Genomic DNA, 14,477 nt, shown 5'->3' on the forward strand with positions numbered 1-14,477 from the left:
ACTCCATCCCCCTCTGTAAAAATTCTCGGGTTCAAACTGGATCACCAACTCTCACTTCACTCCCAAGTCAGCTCTGTGGTGTCCTCGTCTTTTCTTTCCCTTCGCACTATTCGCAGAGTCTCTCGGTTTTTCTCTTTCCCTGCCCTCAAACTTATAGTCCTGGCAATGGTGATCTCCCGCCTGGATTACGGCAATGCCCCTTTATTGTGGTATGCCTGCGTACAGCGGGCGGCGCTTCCAGCTGGTCCAGAACTAGGCAGCCCGCCTGGTTTTCAACTTGCCTAAGTCACACCACGTCACTCCCCTCCTTAAGACCTTACACTGGCTCCCCATTCGTGAACGAGCCCAGTTTAAACTAGGCTGCATCATCTTCAACGCCCGGTCTGGCTCAGCCCCTGCCTTTATCATTTCCGAAATTCAATCTTATGTTCCTCCCAGGGAGCTGCGCTCTTCCACCCAACAATTGCTCGTAGTCCCTCGTTTCAAACGGAAAAAGTGGGGAGGCTCCAAATTTTCCACACTCGCCCCTGCTTTCTGGAACTCCCTTCCGGTTCATCTGAGATCCTGTCCCCAGTACACACTCTTCCGCAAGGCACTGAAAACCTTTCTCTTTACACAAGTCTTCTCCCCTTAAACCCCCTTTTCCGTGCTCTTGTTTTCTTGTTCCTCAGGGGTTCAGTACTTTACAGTGCCATGAAACCGCTAGGTGTACGTGCGCTTAAGAAATATTTTAAACTCAAACTCAAACCCAATAAGATTGGAATTTTAATAACCTGACTAACATTGAGTGACCCCTGACCCTGCTACAGGCCAGGTGGCTCCCCCATTGCCGCACAGCTCCACCAGTGCGCCAGTGTCTCTTGTGCTGCCGCTGCCCCTTGACCGCGAGTTCGGTCCTCATGTCTGCTGTGCCCCGGTATTTGCTGATATTGTGCTCTTCTTCTTGCTTGCTGTACTGTACTGTGTTCTACTTCGTTTGTATTGTGCCCCGCTTCTGTATTTACTCTGTTTCTGTATTTTGCGCGTTTTCTGTCTCTTCTCCGTTGCCCGTTCCCCCCCTCCCCCCTTTTCCTACTGTCCGCCGCTGCTCCCCTGCGGCCCCGCCCCCTAGCTGTCCCGCTCCCGCCTCCCAGCTGCTCCTCCCTCCATTCCCACCTTAAATGGCGGCCGCTGCGTGGCAGCTGGAGTGACCACTGACCCTGCTTGCAGGCCAGGTCGCTCCCCCAATGCTGCACAGCTCCACCTGTGCGCCAATGTCTCTTGTGCTGCCGCTGCATCCTTGACCGCGAGTTCGGTCCTGCTGTCTGCTGTGCCCCGGTATTTGCTGATATTGTGCTCTTCTTCTTGCTTGATGTACTGTACTGTGTTCTACTACGTTTATATTGTGCCCCGCTTCTGTATTTACTCTGTTTCTGTATTTTGCACGTTTTCTGTCTCTCCTCTGTTACCCGTTCCCTCCTCTTCCCCATTTTCCTTCTGTATCCCCGCTGCTGCTCCCCTGCGGCCCCGCCCCCTAGCCACCCCGTTGCCGACTCCCAGCTGCTCCTTCCTCCCTTCCCGCCTTGAAATGGCGGCCACTGTGCGGCCGTGCCGCTGGCACGCCGCTTACGCGCCGGAGGCGCACCAGAGGGAAGCCCGTCCACGCCCAGCGCCAGAACCCCTGGACCCCGAAATCGCCACAACACCAGACTGCACTACGACCAGCACCCTCCACGCACTCAACCCCGGACGAGACCACTCCTGCTACCAGGCCACTCCGAAGCGCAGCCAAGGACCCTTCAACTGCCGGAACTGCAGCTTCACTAGCATCCGGTCCGCCAAACCAGCAACCAACGAACCCAACCACCTCCGATGCATCCTGCTCAACACCCGTTCTGCTCGCAAGCACGCCATCAAACTCTGGGACCTCCTAGACTCAACCACCCATGACGCCGCCTTCCTGACGGAGACCTGGCTGAACGTCACCTCGGCACCCGACATCGCCATAGCCATCCCAGAGGGCTACAAGATCTCCCGCAGAGACCGCGCCAACGGAGTCGGAGGGGGAATCGCCATCATCCACAAGGACACCCTCAGAGTCTCGACCAACACAGACGACACCCTCACCACCCCCGAGCACATGCACTTCCAGATACACACCGACCTCAACACCACCCTCAGAGGAACACTCGTTTACAGACCACCCGGACCCCGTCCACAGTCAGCGACACCATCGTCGACCTCATCAGAACCCACGCCCTCGCCTCCACGGACTACATCCTCCTCGGGGAACTGAACTTCCACCTCGAGAACAACAACGACGCCAACTCCACCACCCTGATCGACAACCTCACAAACCTCGGACTCAAACAGCTCGTGACGACATCCACCCATGCCGCTGGCCACACACTGGACCCCATCTTCTCCGCCAGTTCCCACGTCTCCTTCAACCACACCACCCAACCCCACTGGACAGACCACAGATGCGTCCACTTCACATTCAGGAAACCCACCACACACCACCACACCCAACAGCTGCCACACCGCCGCTGGAGCAAGATCACCAAGGACCAACTGACCTCTGCCCTCGCCCTGGTACCACCCGCAGACCCCACCGATCCAGACATAGCCGCCATCGACCTCAAACAGTGGATCAACAACTGCGCCAACACCCTAGCCCCACTCAAGACCTCCGCAACCAATCACACGAACAAGAAAGCTGCATGGTTCACCGAAAACCTCCGGACCCCAAGCGCACCTGTCGAAGACTGGAGAAGAACTGGCTCCGCGACCGAACACCAGACAGCTACACCACCCACAAGGACGCCTCCCGCAAACACCACCAACTCATCAAGACCACCAACTTCAAGGACCGCCTAGACAACAATGCACACAACAGCAAAGAGCTCTTCAACATCGTGAAAGAACTCTCCAACCCCAGCTCCAACACCAACGACATTCCACCATCACAAGACCTGTGCAACTCACTGACCACCTTCTTTCACCGCAAGTTCATCGACATCCAGAACAGCTTCGACACCGACACCCCCACCTCCGCCACCGAGACCACCACCCATGTGACCCCCACCCGCATCAGTCGTCTGACCGCCTGGTCCAACGTCAGCGACAAAGACACCATCAAGACCATGAACTTCATCCACTCTGGATCCCCATCCGACCCATGCCCTCACCACGTCTTAAACAAAGCCAGCACAGCCATCGCAGTCCATCTCCGGAAAGCAATCCACACCTCCTTCGAGACAGCAACCTTCCCAAAGAGCTGGAAGCCCGCCAAGATCAACGCCCTACTGAAGAAAACCAAGGCGGACACCAAAGACCTCAAGAACTTCCGGCCCATCTCCCTGCCCCTCTTCCCGGCGAAAGTCACAGAGAAAATCGTCAACAGACAGCTGACCCGCTACCTCAAAGACAACAACATCCTGGACCCATCCCAAACCGGATTCCACAGCAACCACAACACTGAGACCGCCCTCATCGCCATCACTGACGATATCAGGATCCTCATGGACAAAGGAGAGACAGCCGCCCTCATCCTCCTGGACCTATCAGCAGCCTTCGACACGGTCTTCCAACGCACCCTAACTGCACGCCTCCACTACGCCGGAATCCAAGAGAAAGCCCTGGCCTGGACCACATCCTTCCTCTCCGGCAGAACCTAGAGCATCCTCCTCCCACCCTTCCGCTTCAAGACCACCAAGATCATCTGCGGCGTTCCACAGGGATCCTCCCTCAGCCGATGCTGTTCAATATATACATGGCTCCACTCGCCCACGTCGCACGACAACACAGCCTCAACATCATCTCCTACGCCGACGACACCCAGCTGGTCATATCCCTCACCAAAGACCCCACACCGCCAAAGACAACCTCCACAGAGGCATGAAGGCAGTCGCTGAATGGATAAAGGACAGCAGGCTGAAGCTGAACTCAGACAAAACAGAGGTCCTCATCCTCGGCCCCACCCCATCAGCCTGGGACGACTCCTGGTGGCCTACATAGCTAGGAACAGCCCCAGAACCCACCGACCACGCGCACAACCTGGGGATCATCCTCGACTCTGCCCTCTCCATGACCAAGCAAGTCAACGCCGTCTCCGCGTCCTGCTTCAACACCCTCCGTATGCTCAGCAGGATCTTCAAATGGATCCCCTCCGACACAAGGAAAACCGTCACCCAGGCCCTCGTCACCAGCAGACTGGACTACGGGAACGCCCTCTACGCAGGAACAGCAACCAAGCTCCTAAGACAGCTGCAACGCATCCAGAACGCCTCAGCACGACTGATCCTCGACGTCCCCCGACGCAGCCACATGGCACCCCACCTGAGAGGCTACACTGGCTCCCCGTCGACAAGAGGATCACCTTCAAACTGCTCACAACGCCGGTCCGGAATACCTCAACGACCGACTCAGCTTCTACACCCCCGCTCGCAACGTCCGCTCCGCCAGCCTCGCTCTCGTCACAGTGCCACGCATCCGGAAAACCCCTGCCGGCGGCAGATCCTTCTCCTACCTCGCCGCCGAAACCTGGAATACGCTCCCCACCGACCTTCAGCAGACCCAGGACCCGCTGGCCTTCAGAAGACTCCTCAAGACCTGGCTCTTTGACCAGTAGCAGCCCCCCCCAGCGCCTTGAGTCCCTCACGGGTAGGTAGTGCGCTTTACAAATGTTATGAATTGAATTGAATTGAATTGAGTTAGAAGTCCTATAGAATTAAGCAACATGAAAACCAACTGATAAAGGTGGAGATATGAGCCTGCAATCAGCGACTGCCTGCAGGCAGGAGTGTTTAAGACTACCGGGGGATACTGCCATTTATAAAATTCTAAACTACAAACCCACTAAAGACCTACTAAATAAAATTACACATTTTGGACCCCAGACTCATAACATAAAATAGCATTTTGCAAACAGACATTTACCACATACCGATCGATAGGAGTAGCCTTCAACATTTTGGTAGTGTCCACCCTAGGGTATTTAGGGAGAACATACCAGTGCATCAGTTTCTCAGGTTACAACATAATTAGTCTACCAGGGATGACTAAGAAACTCACAGAAAAACTTACAATTCATAGTTATGCAACCATTCGAACCATTTGGGCAAGAACATGTGCCTACAACAACAACTACGAAGCCTAACTCCAGATTCAGTTACACATACAATCTCAGAGACTAACTTGTATCACAACTTATAACACAATTTCCAGCCACCTGAAATATATTATTACCAAGTATTGTTGAATTTTAGACACAGGAAAGGTGACACTTTTAAAACTGCCTTTTTGCTTCAAAATGGGTTCCAGTCAGCAGGACACGCTGATATACACATTCATCCGAATCTGAAAAATATCACTGTTATCGAAACAACTTGGTGTGGTTTACAAATGTCCAATACCACAAAGGCTCTGGATCTAGACCTACATCAATCTTTGGTATCTAACTGAACACACTAACTGCAATTCTCAAAATTTAACTTAAATGATCTATTTCCTGCGTGGTTTGAGATAAATTGGGATGAACACCAGCAACACACATGATAGAATTGGAGAAAGGGAGTAACATTAGGTGCAGATGGATTGAGGGCTACTAAAATGTTCAATCATTGAATAGTAATAGGCAATAAAGGAAACAATATGGAATGGGTCATTTTAAAGAATTTACAACCTACTAACAACCACAAGGACTTAAGTAAGATTCCACTAGAAAAGAGGTGCAGTGTATGTATTGAATGAAAGCACATATCATGGGCCTGAATGACAATTTACTATGGGTACAACTGAATAATACTTAATGACTCTCATGATGGAGTACCTGGTACACACACGAAATGTCACATACATGGACATTCCAAACTATGCTTTCAATTTTGTGATCTATCTTTCTATAAGAGTATGCGGTGTACGCAACAGAATTAGGTACCTTTGGGAAGCACCTTCAGAGGTTTTTGGGCCACATGTTAGCAAATCCGCTCTTGACCTCATGGGTCTCTGGCACGATTGCATCACACACTGCTGAAGCATGAACCAGTAGGGAAGTACTTTGTCTCCGTCTGTGGGTTAATGTCCCCTTACATTTAGGATAAGACAGGAATACAAAGTATTACCTTTTCACCTAGCAGAAATTATATGTGTGTTTTTCCACAAGTGTGATTTTCAGTTTTTCAAATTGGTATGATAGGATTTATGACTTTGATTGGTCCGGATTCCAGGATATTAACATATTCGTGTGTTCCTGTGCTTATGTATTTTATTAAACTCTTGATACAGTTGGCTCAGATTTGCAAGTATAGCTCTAAATGCTTTCTTATTACCATTTATTTATTTACACTGTACAAAACTCACTGCACAACATTCATTGGAAGGGAAAGCTTTCAAGGATCCTGGCCCTGACAAATGCCATTGTCCCACTAGGGCTTAATTGATGACGAATAAAAGAAAACAATACTCCTGATGACCTCATGATACTTGAGTCCCACCGCACAACACCCAGATAGTTCATCGCAGTCATCGCATCAACTAAAGCAAAGTACTATATTAACACCAATAAAGAAGCAACAGACAGAAGCAGAACTCTTCTAGACAATTGGGTACTGTATCAACCCCTTTGCCGAACTCACCCATTCCATATACATATTCCCAACCCTGGTCTGTAATTTCCGGCAAACCAATTTACTCGAGTGCACGCAAAAAAGCCATTCATTGGGGTTTTCAAGCAGTTTCAAATTATTTATTTTGCGCTTCTGCAGCCAGTTTGACAAACGCGTCTTCGTCAGTGTCAACAAGTGGAGCAACGACTAGTGAAAGTGCGTTGAGGAATATATATATATATATATATATATATATATATATATATATATATGTATCCAAAAGCACACAGACTACACCAACACATACTTCATCTTACTCCCACCCCTTACTGTAGAATCCCACAATGGTCATCTTTCAATACCCTATTTCTTGCAAATCTCGCCAACATACTCAACTTCCTCAAAGCCACTTCTTATTAAGATGATGTCTTGCCATAGTCCATCATTAAATCTCTTTCTGAAGACTCTCTCACATGTTCCCCCCCATTGCCAATACCTCCCTCACAAAGGGCATCTTCCCTGAAGTTTTCAAGGAAGGGCAGTTCCCCCCATTGCCAATACCTCCCTGACTAAGGGCATCTTTCCTGAAGTTTTCAAGGAAGGCTAGATCCTCCCATACCTTAAGAAGCCTACGACCCTGATGACCTCACCAGCTACCGTCCCATACTCACCTATCAGCCATTGGCCACATCAATGAATCAATGAAGAGAAGTCTATGTTAAATTTCAGGATCAAACAAATGCTATCCCTCTACTGCATGGCTACCAGCCTGACTTCCAGTCATACTATAGCACAGAGACCACTGCCTTCCACATCATAGATAAGACCCTCCTGACCACAGATGATGACCCTTGCCGAGTGTTATTGCTGGACCGCTTAGCTGCCTTCATTTCAGTCAATCGTCCCACCCTCATGCTCACCCTGCATTTTCAAATGGTATTCACTGGTTTCACTCTTACTTTTCCAGTGGCACTCGTTTGTTCACATGGGCACCTCCAGGTCCCAAAATATCCTGCCATTGTCAACTTCTATTTGGAGCAGCTTAGTGCTCTGCTCGCAGATAATAGATAGTGGCTTCAAATCCCCAGTTTCACTGAATGCTAAGTCACTTGGATTCACCTGGTACCAGCTCTCTATTCTAATAAAACCGTTCCTTCCAGAAGGCAACTTCAGAACAGCTTTTCAAGCTCTCACACACTTGTACCTGGCACCTTTAACAGCATCCTAGACTCAGTAGCATGTATCATCCAGGGCCTAAAGAAATATTACTTCTCCCCTACTCAGACAGACCAATTGGCTTCCTTGGCAGCCTGCATCATCATCTAAACAAGTTGCATCCTTTACAAATCCATCACAGCCGGAACTCTTGCTTATCTTGCAGACAAGCTCACCATCTATATAAATATAGATATAATTAAATAACATAACATAACATAACATCTACGCTGGTTCTTGGCACACCTGCAGCGTCGACACCATCAGACTGCAGACTAAGAAGCAAAAAGAACACACAGGGCAGTAGGCCTCTTATATATATATATATATGTATATATATATATATATATGTATAAATATATATATATATATATATATATATATATATATATATATATATATATATATATATATATATATATATATATATATATATCCAGCCAAATGGTTCCTTTTGACAGCATGCTCATGATCGGTGCAAGTGAAGTTGTAAGGGAATCGAGATCCGCAATTATTATGATCACCAGAGAAGTATTCACTCGCACTCCAGGAGATTGTTTTACAAGGCTTGTTTAATCCATTAGTATTACAGCCATCACCATTACCAGTATATATATATATATATATATATATATATATATATATATATATATATATAACAATATAACTATAAATATATATGTATATATACTAGTCCCTCCCAACTATAACATTGCAAGGCTGGACAGGCAATCTAACAAGACAAGAGGAGGCATCGCCTGCATCTATCGTTCTAACCTCACGGAACTCCTGGTGGATACCACTGAATCCTGCGAATACCTCGCCCTCGCTATTTGCAGGTCCTCCCCATTTTGAAAAAGCCGACGCTAGATCCTGCTTCGCCCGACAACTTCAGACCCATCTCCAACATCCGCCTCCTAGCCAAAGTGCTAGAGAAGTGTGTGCAACAGCAGATAAGTCAACACACCAACAACTTCCACCTACTCAATGACTTCCAATCCGGATTTAGACCTGGGCACAGCACTGAAACCCACCATGCTCCACATCGTTGATGATGCCCTACAAGCCCTTGACCAAGGCAAAACATGTCTCCTAATCCTCCTAGATCTATCCCCGGCCTTCGACACAGTCAACCATGAAAAACTACTTGAAAGCCTCAAAATCAGGATGGGATTGGAAGCCTTTGTTCTAGAATGGTTTAGATCCTTCCTCCATAACGGATCACAGAGATTCCTAATCAATGGCAACCTATCTGCTCCCTCCCAGGTTACGGTTGGAGTCCCCCAAGGATCAATCCAGTCCCCCACCCTCTTTAACCTTTACCTTGAACCCCTTGCCGAAGTACTATGCACTGCCATTACCCCCTCATGGGTCCTCCCCGTCCCAGTCCTTACCACGTGAGGCAGTCCTGCCTCCACCCAGCCAATCAAAACGCCAGAAATCCAAAGGTCGAAGGTGACATAAGCCCCTCCCACCCACCGCCATGCCTGTTTTTTTTCTGCTCCGACGGCTGTCGGAACGCTGGTGCTCCCGGTTCCTGCCTCTGTTCCTGTTTGCTTCTGGGTGTTTTGGCGGTGCCGTGAGTGTTTATTTTGCATTTTTAAATGCTTCTGTTTATGGTCTTTTTATGTTTTTACCGGCGCGGCCGCTCCGGTCCTCCGGCCGGCCACGCTCCTGTTCTGGGGTCAGGATGCTCCCCGTTCATGTGCTGGGCTGGGGCGGGGAGCCCTCCTGGTGTTCTGGCCCCAGGTCGTTCCGGCGCTGGTGCTTTAGTGCAGTGGCCGGCCCCTGTGGCCATGTTCTTAATATATGGCTGTGGGTGGAGACTGCAGGGCTGCCCTTTTTTGTTTATTTTCTGTTCTCACATGTGAGATTACTGTTTGGGGCAGTGTTTCCTGGAGGTTGCTGGGCACTTCCTTTCGATTCCACCACCAATGTGTGTTGGGTGTTTTCCTGGTGCTCGCTTCGGCAGCACTTATACTATGCTTGGAACGTTACAGAGTAGATTAGCATGGTCCCTGCACAAGGATGACATGCATATTCGTGAAGCGTTCCATATATGGGGTTTACTCCTTTACTCGCCATGTTTGTGGGGACTTCCTCTCCGGTGCATCCACGGAGCTGTTGCTCTTTGGTGTCATATGCCTCTGGTGTCACAGGCTATCATGTGCTGAGGGTTCAAGTCCTGCCTATGCTGTCAATGTGACTTGGGATGTTCATTTTCATGCTGTGCTTTGGAAATTTGCATTCTCTTTGTCCACGTAGCATTTTTTGCAGTTTTTCTTGGACTGTTTTGCGCTGTCTGCGCTGCTGGTGCATGCGGCTTTGTCATCATCTCTTGTTGGTGGGATCGTGGACGTTTTTTCCCTGTTGGGGTATACATTCGGGGATGGTCCATGAGATTTCTGGCGTTTTGTTGCTGGGTCTTTCTCCCTGATTCATTTGCTGCGGCGGGGTTTATTCCCATTTTTTACCGGCCATTTCATGCTGTCCTGTTGGCTGTACTGGCTGCGGTGTGGCTTGGCATTGCCATGCGGGGTGTTCCTCTCTTTCCGGGGACACGATTTCGCCTGGCGGTCTTTGTCACCTGGTATCCTCCATTTTTCTTCTTTTTTGCACCTTCTCCCTCGGTCTTCGGAGGCTTCTTCCCTGGAGGTCCGGGTTGGGCGGTTGGTGGATTCCGCTCTCAAGAGTTCGTATGCTGCTTCTCCTTTTTGGGGTGTGTGCTTGCTCTTTTTCGGTCTGTGCTTTCTTGGGGTCCCTCCTTCCGGTCCCGGATGGTTGGGCCTTGTCCTCGGCTACCGGGGCGGCGGGGGCTTGTGAGATTTCTCACTGGCCTGCGTTTTGGTGCTTTGCCATTCCCCTAGTGCCTTGGTCCTATGCCTGCATTTTTTGCACTACGTTTGGTTCCCTGCCTCTGCGGCGCCTGCTGCTGCCCCTGAATGTCAGTCCGATATGTTGTGCCCGGGTGGAGTCTCTGTGGCCTGGTGGTTGCTTCTCTTCCTCTTCAGGTTATGTGTTCCACTCCTGGTGTTGCCCTGCTTGTGAATCGCCTATCTCCTTTGGTGTCATTGGTCCGGTCTGCTTTGAGAATGGTGATTCCTGTTGGTCGTCATTCTTGGTTGCCGGTTTCCGTTCCGGGCTGTCCCCCTTTTAGGCCATTCTTCTTTGGCGTCGGCCAATTTTTTGTCGCTACGCTCTGTGGTGCTGGTTTCGGTGATGGAGTGGGGCCGGGGGTCCTCTTTCTCTCTGTTCCAGGTCCTGGCTCCCGTTGGTCTTTCTGTTCGGTTCTGCCTCCCGGGGCTTTGGTCGGGTTGGTGCGGCTGTGTCCCTTTCGGTTGAGCCCCTTGCAGCCTGGTTTTTCCCCCATCTTGGTGGGTTATTTTGGCTTCCCTAGGTGTGGGAGTCACCTGTTTTTCTCGTTCCCCTCCATCCGGCTGCTCAGAGGTTTGCGGTGGTTGAGTTCCGTTTCCTGTTTTCAGGTGTTTCCTTTCGGTCTCTCTCATGCTCCTCTGGTTTTTTCCACGGTGCTGGCTCCTGCTGTGGGGGTTTACTGGCCTGGTTCCGGTTTCTGTGGTCGTTTTGGGTCTGGCCGTTCCTCGTCTGGTTCCTGTTCGGGGGCTTCAGTTCCTCGGGACCGGTTTGACGCTTTGCTGGGGGCTGTTTCTCAGTGCTCGCTTCAGCGGCTTGTATGCTTTCTGCTGAGCGTTGCTGGGGGGGGTTGACATGGCCCCTGCGCTGGGATGACACGCATTTCGTGAGGCGTTCCATATATCCGGATCTGTTCTCTGTCCTGTTGGATCTTCTGCGGGTCCTACTGGGTCTCCCTCCTGCCCCGGCTCGGGTTGGTTTTGTGTCCGGCAGATGGTGGTTGCCTCCTCGGCTGTGGTTCCTTGGGCTCTTGTGCACCTCGTGTCCTTGGTGTTTCTTCTGATGTCTTGTTGGGTCCTTTGTCTTGCTGATTGCGAGGCTCTGGTTCCTCTCTCCCCTGGTCTGGTGGCTTTGCTCTCCTGGCCTGGTGTGGGGGGTGCATTTCTGCTTTCCTCTCTCCTCTTGTTGTCCTTGGATGCCTGTCCTTGGGTTGGGGGCCCCGTTGGGGTCCTTGGTGGCCGGCTTGTCTGTTGTTCGGGCTGGCGCTCTGGGGGCTCGTTGTTGTTTGGGCCTTCTTGGGGGGTCCCGGTACGTGTCTCTGTTCCTGCGGGCTTCCCTGTCTTGTTTCTGGGCGGCGACTTCTCTGTTGTCTTTCAGAGGGTCTTGAGAGGCATCCCTGTTACGGCGGTTGGTTTCTTTACTGGAGTGGTACTCGGGTTGTGCCTTCTTTTGGTGGCTTTGGCCGCTTCCTGCCGTCCTCTGTTTGGTGCTGTCTGGTGCTTGTTTCGACGGGACATTTCCTTTTGTTGGGACATTGCGTGGGTGCTTGGGATTGTGCGCTGGTGCTTGGAATGGCCCTGCGCTGGGTTGTCTTGCTACTTCGTGTAGCATTCCCTCTGTCTGTTCCTCTGTTCCAGGTCCTTTTGTCTTTGGTTTGGGTCTCTTGGTTTGGTCATTCTTGCTTCCCCTCCGGTTGCTCTTCTCCCCCGGTTTTTGTTCCGGGGTGGTCTGTCCTCGGGGGTTGCTCTCTCGTTTCCTTGGCCTTCGGGTTTTCTGTATTCCTTCCCTCCCGTTTTTCTCCTCCCGGGCGCTCCGCGGAGGTTTGGGGGGTGTCGGTGTTGTTGGGTTGGCCTTGCTGTTTTTGGTTTCCGCTCCTGCTGTTGCTGTTGGGAGTCGGATTTGGCCGGCCTCCCTTGCCTCCGGCTCTGCTTTGGGTCCGCAGCTGTCTTTGCCCTGTCTTTGGCGCTTGCTTCTGACTGCCTGTCTCTTGAGCGGCTGTCTTTGGCGTCTTTGGGCTGTTCTTCTGTGGTGGCCTGTGGCATGTGTTGGTCGCGTTGGCCTTCCGCTCTTTGGAGCTGTGATGCACTTTGGGGCTCTTTTGTTTCCTGGTGCTCTTCTCTTGGTCGGAATCCATGGTGGGGTTCCTGTTTCTGTGCTGGTTTCTCCAGCTTGGGTTTGTTGTTGGGATTTTTCCCCTTCCGCTTTGTCTGCTCGTTGACGGCGGTTTGTGCTTGTCGGGGCCTTGGGGCTTCCTCGGTGGTTGTTGCCCTTTGATGGGTCGGCTTCTTTGGAGCTTTTGCTTCATTGTCCGGGCTCGCCTGTTCTAATTTCTTCTTTGGGCCTTGCCTGCTGTTTTGCATGGTCTGCGGTTGCCCCTTTCATGTCCTTGTTAGTGGTGGACGTGTTGCGGTTGTCCACTGCGGTGTTTTTTTTTGCTGACCTTCTCTTCCGCTTGTCGGTTGGGTGGGTTGGGTGCCTTACTCGTTTTGTTTCCTTCTTTGCAGTTTCTGCAGGTTTGAGTAGTTTTGCGGCTTGGATCGGGCTTTTCTGCCTGTTTATTCGTGTTTCCTTTAGCGGCTGGAGGTGTTGCTTCCTGTTTTGCCTGCTGTGGGGGTTTCTCCTTTTCCCCTTCTTTGGGTGTTCGCGGGGGTCTTCTGTTTTGCCTCCGATGTTCACTACAGTCTCGGGTTTCTCCTAACCTGTTTGTCTCCTGTGGGTTCTGTGTCTGCTTCCTGTGCTGATGGGGCGGGGTCTCTATCCTAGTGCTTTGTGGGGCGGCCTTTTGGCGGTCCCGTCACACTTTTGTGCGACATTCTCGGCTTGATGTTTTTCTTGCCTTTTCTGACGATTTCTGTTGGCGTCTTGTACGCTGCTGTTCGTCGATGCTTTATTGTTTGAAGTTTTGTACTTTTGCATGGATCCCTGGTGTCCTGCATTTTTTCTTCTTGGTTTTCTGCTTGTGAGTTCCTCACGTGGTAAGGACTGGGACGGGGAGGACCCATGAGGGGGTAATGTCTTATTACTTACCGGTAATCTTCATTACCCCGATTAGGGTCCTCCCCGTCCCAGTCCTCTTCCCTCCCTCCCTCCCGCTGTGTTTGTGTCTGAGTCTTGTTGATAACAGGCATGGCGGTGGGTGGGAGGGGCTTATGTCACCTTCGACCTTTGGATTTCTGGCGTTTTGATTGGCTGGGTGGAGGCAGGACTGCCTCACGTGGTAAGGACTGGGACGGGGAGGACCCTAATCGGGGTAATGAAGATTACCGGTAAGTAATAAGACAATATCTCCTACCATATGTATGCTGAACGAAGCCCTGAAACTGACTGTCCAATAGCTCGCCTCCAATCAACTCAAACTCAACGCAAGGAAGACAGAATTTCTCCTAATTTCCCCCCTAAAACCAACCCTGAGATGCAAATATGGATCAAGGTTATCTCAGCCTTAAATTGCCCACGACCATCGTGGACTCGGCCAAATCCTTGGGAATCACCCTGGACAGCAACTTGAACATGCAAGACCACGTCAACTCGATGGCCAGATCAACCACATTCCACCCGACCCATCCCGACCTAAAAATGGCAGCACTAGTCATCTCTAGACTGGATCTCAACATAATCTCCTACGCCGAGGTCACGCAGCTGATCCCCTCCCTCACCAAGGACGACATCACCGCCAAAGCCAACCTTCACAAAGGAATGAAGGCCGTCGCCGACTGGATGAAGACCAGCCGTCTGAAGCTGAACTCTGACAAGACAGAGGTCCTCATCCTCGGTTCCAACCCTTCAGCCTGGGAAGACTCCTGG

At 50.9% G+C, this 14,477-nt stretch overlaps 1 protein-coding gene and 1 non-coding gene across 16 annotated transcripts in view; one reads left to right on the forward strand and one right to left on the reverse strand.

Moving 5' to 3' along the window:
* TNXB (tenascin XB) overlaps positions 1-14,477 on the reverse strand; it is a 743,838-nt gene that overhangs the window by 160,154 nt on the left and 569,207 nt on the right. The gene's annotated exons all lie outside the window — the stretch shown is intronic.
* LOC147717751 (U6 spliceosomal RNA) lies at positions 9,759-9,865 on the forward strand. Its single transcript, XR_015296238.1, has one exon. It is a non-coding gene; the product is annotated as a U6 spliceosomal RNA (small nuclear RNA).

This window comes from Lissotriton vulgaris, chromosome 5 (assembly GCF_964263255.1).
Source record: "Lissotriton vulgaris chromosome 5, aLisVul1.2, whole genome shotgun sequence".
Taxonomy (NCBI): domain Eukaryota; kingdom Metazoa; phylum Chordata; class Amphibia; order Caudata; family Salamandridae; genus Lissotriton; species Lissotriton vulgaris.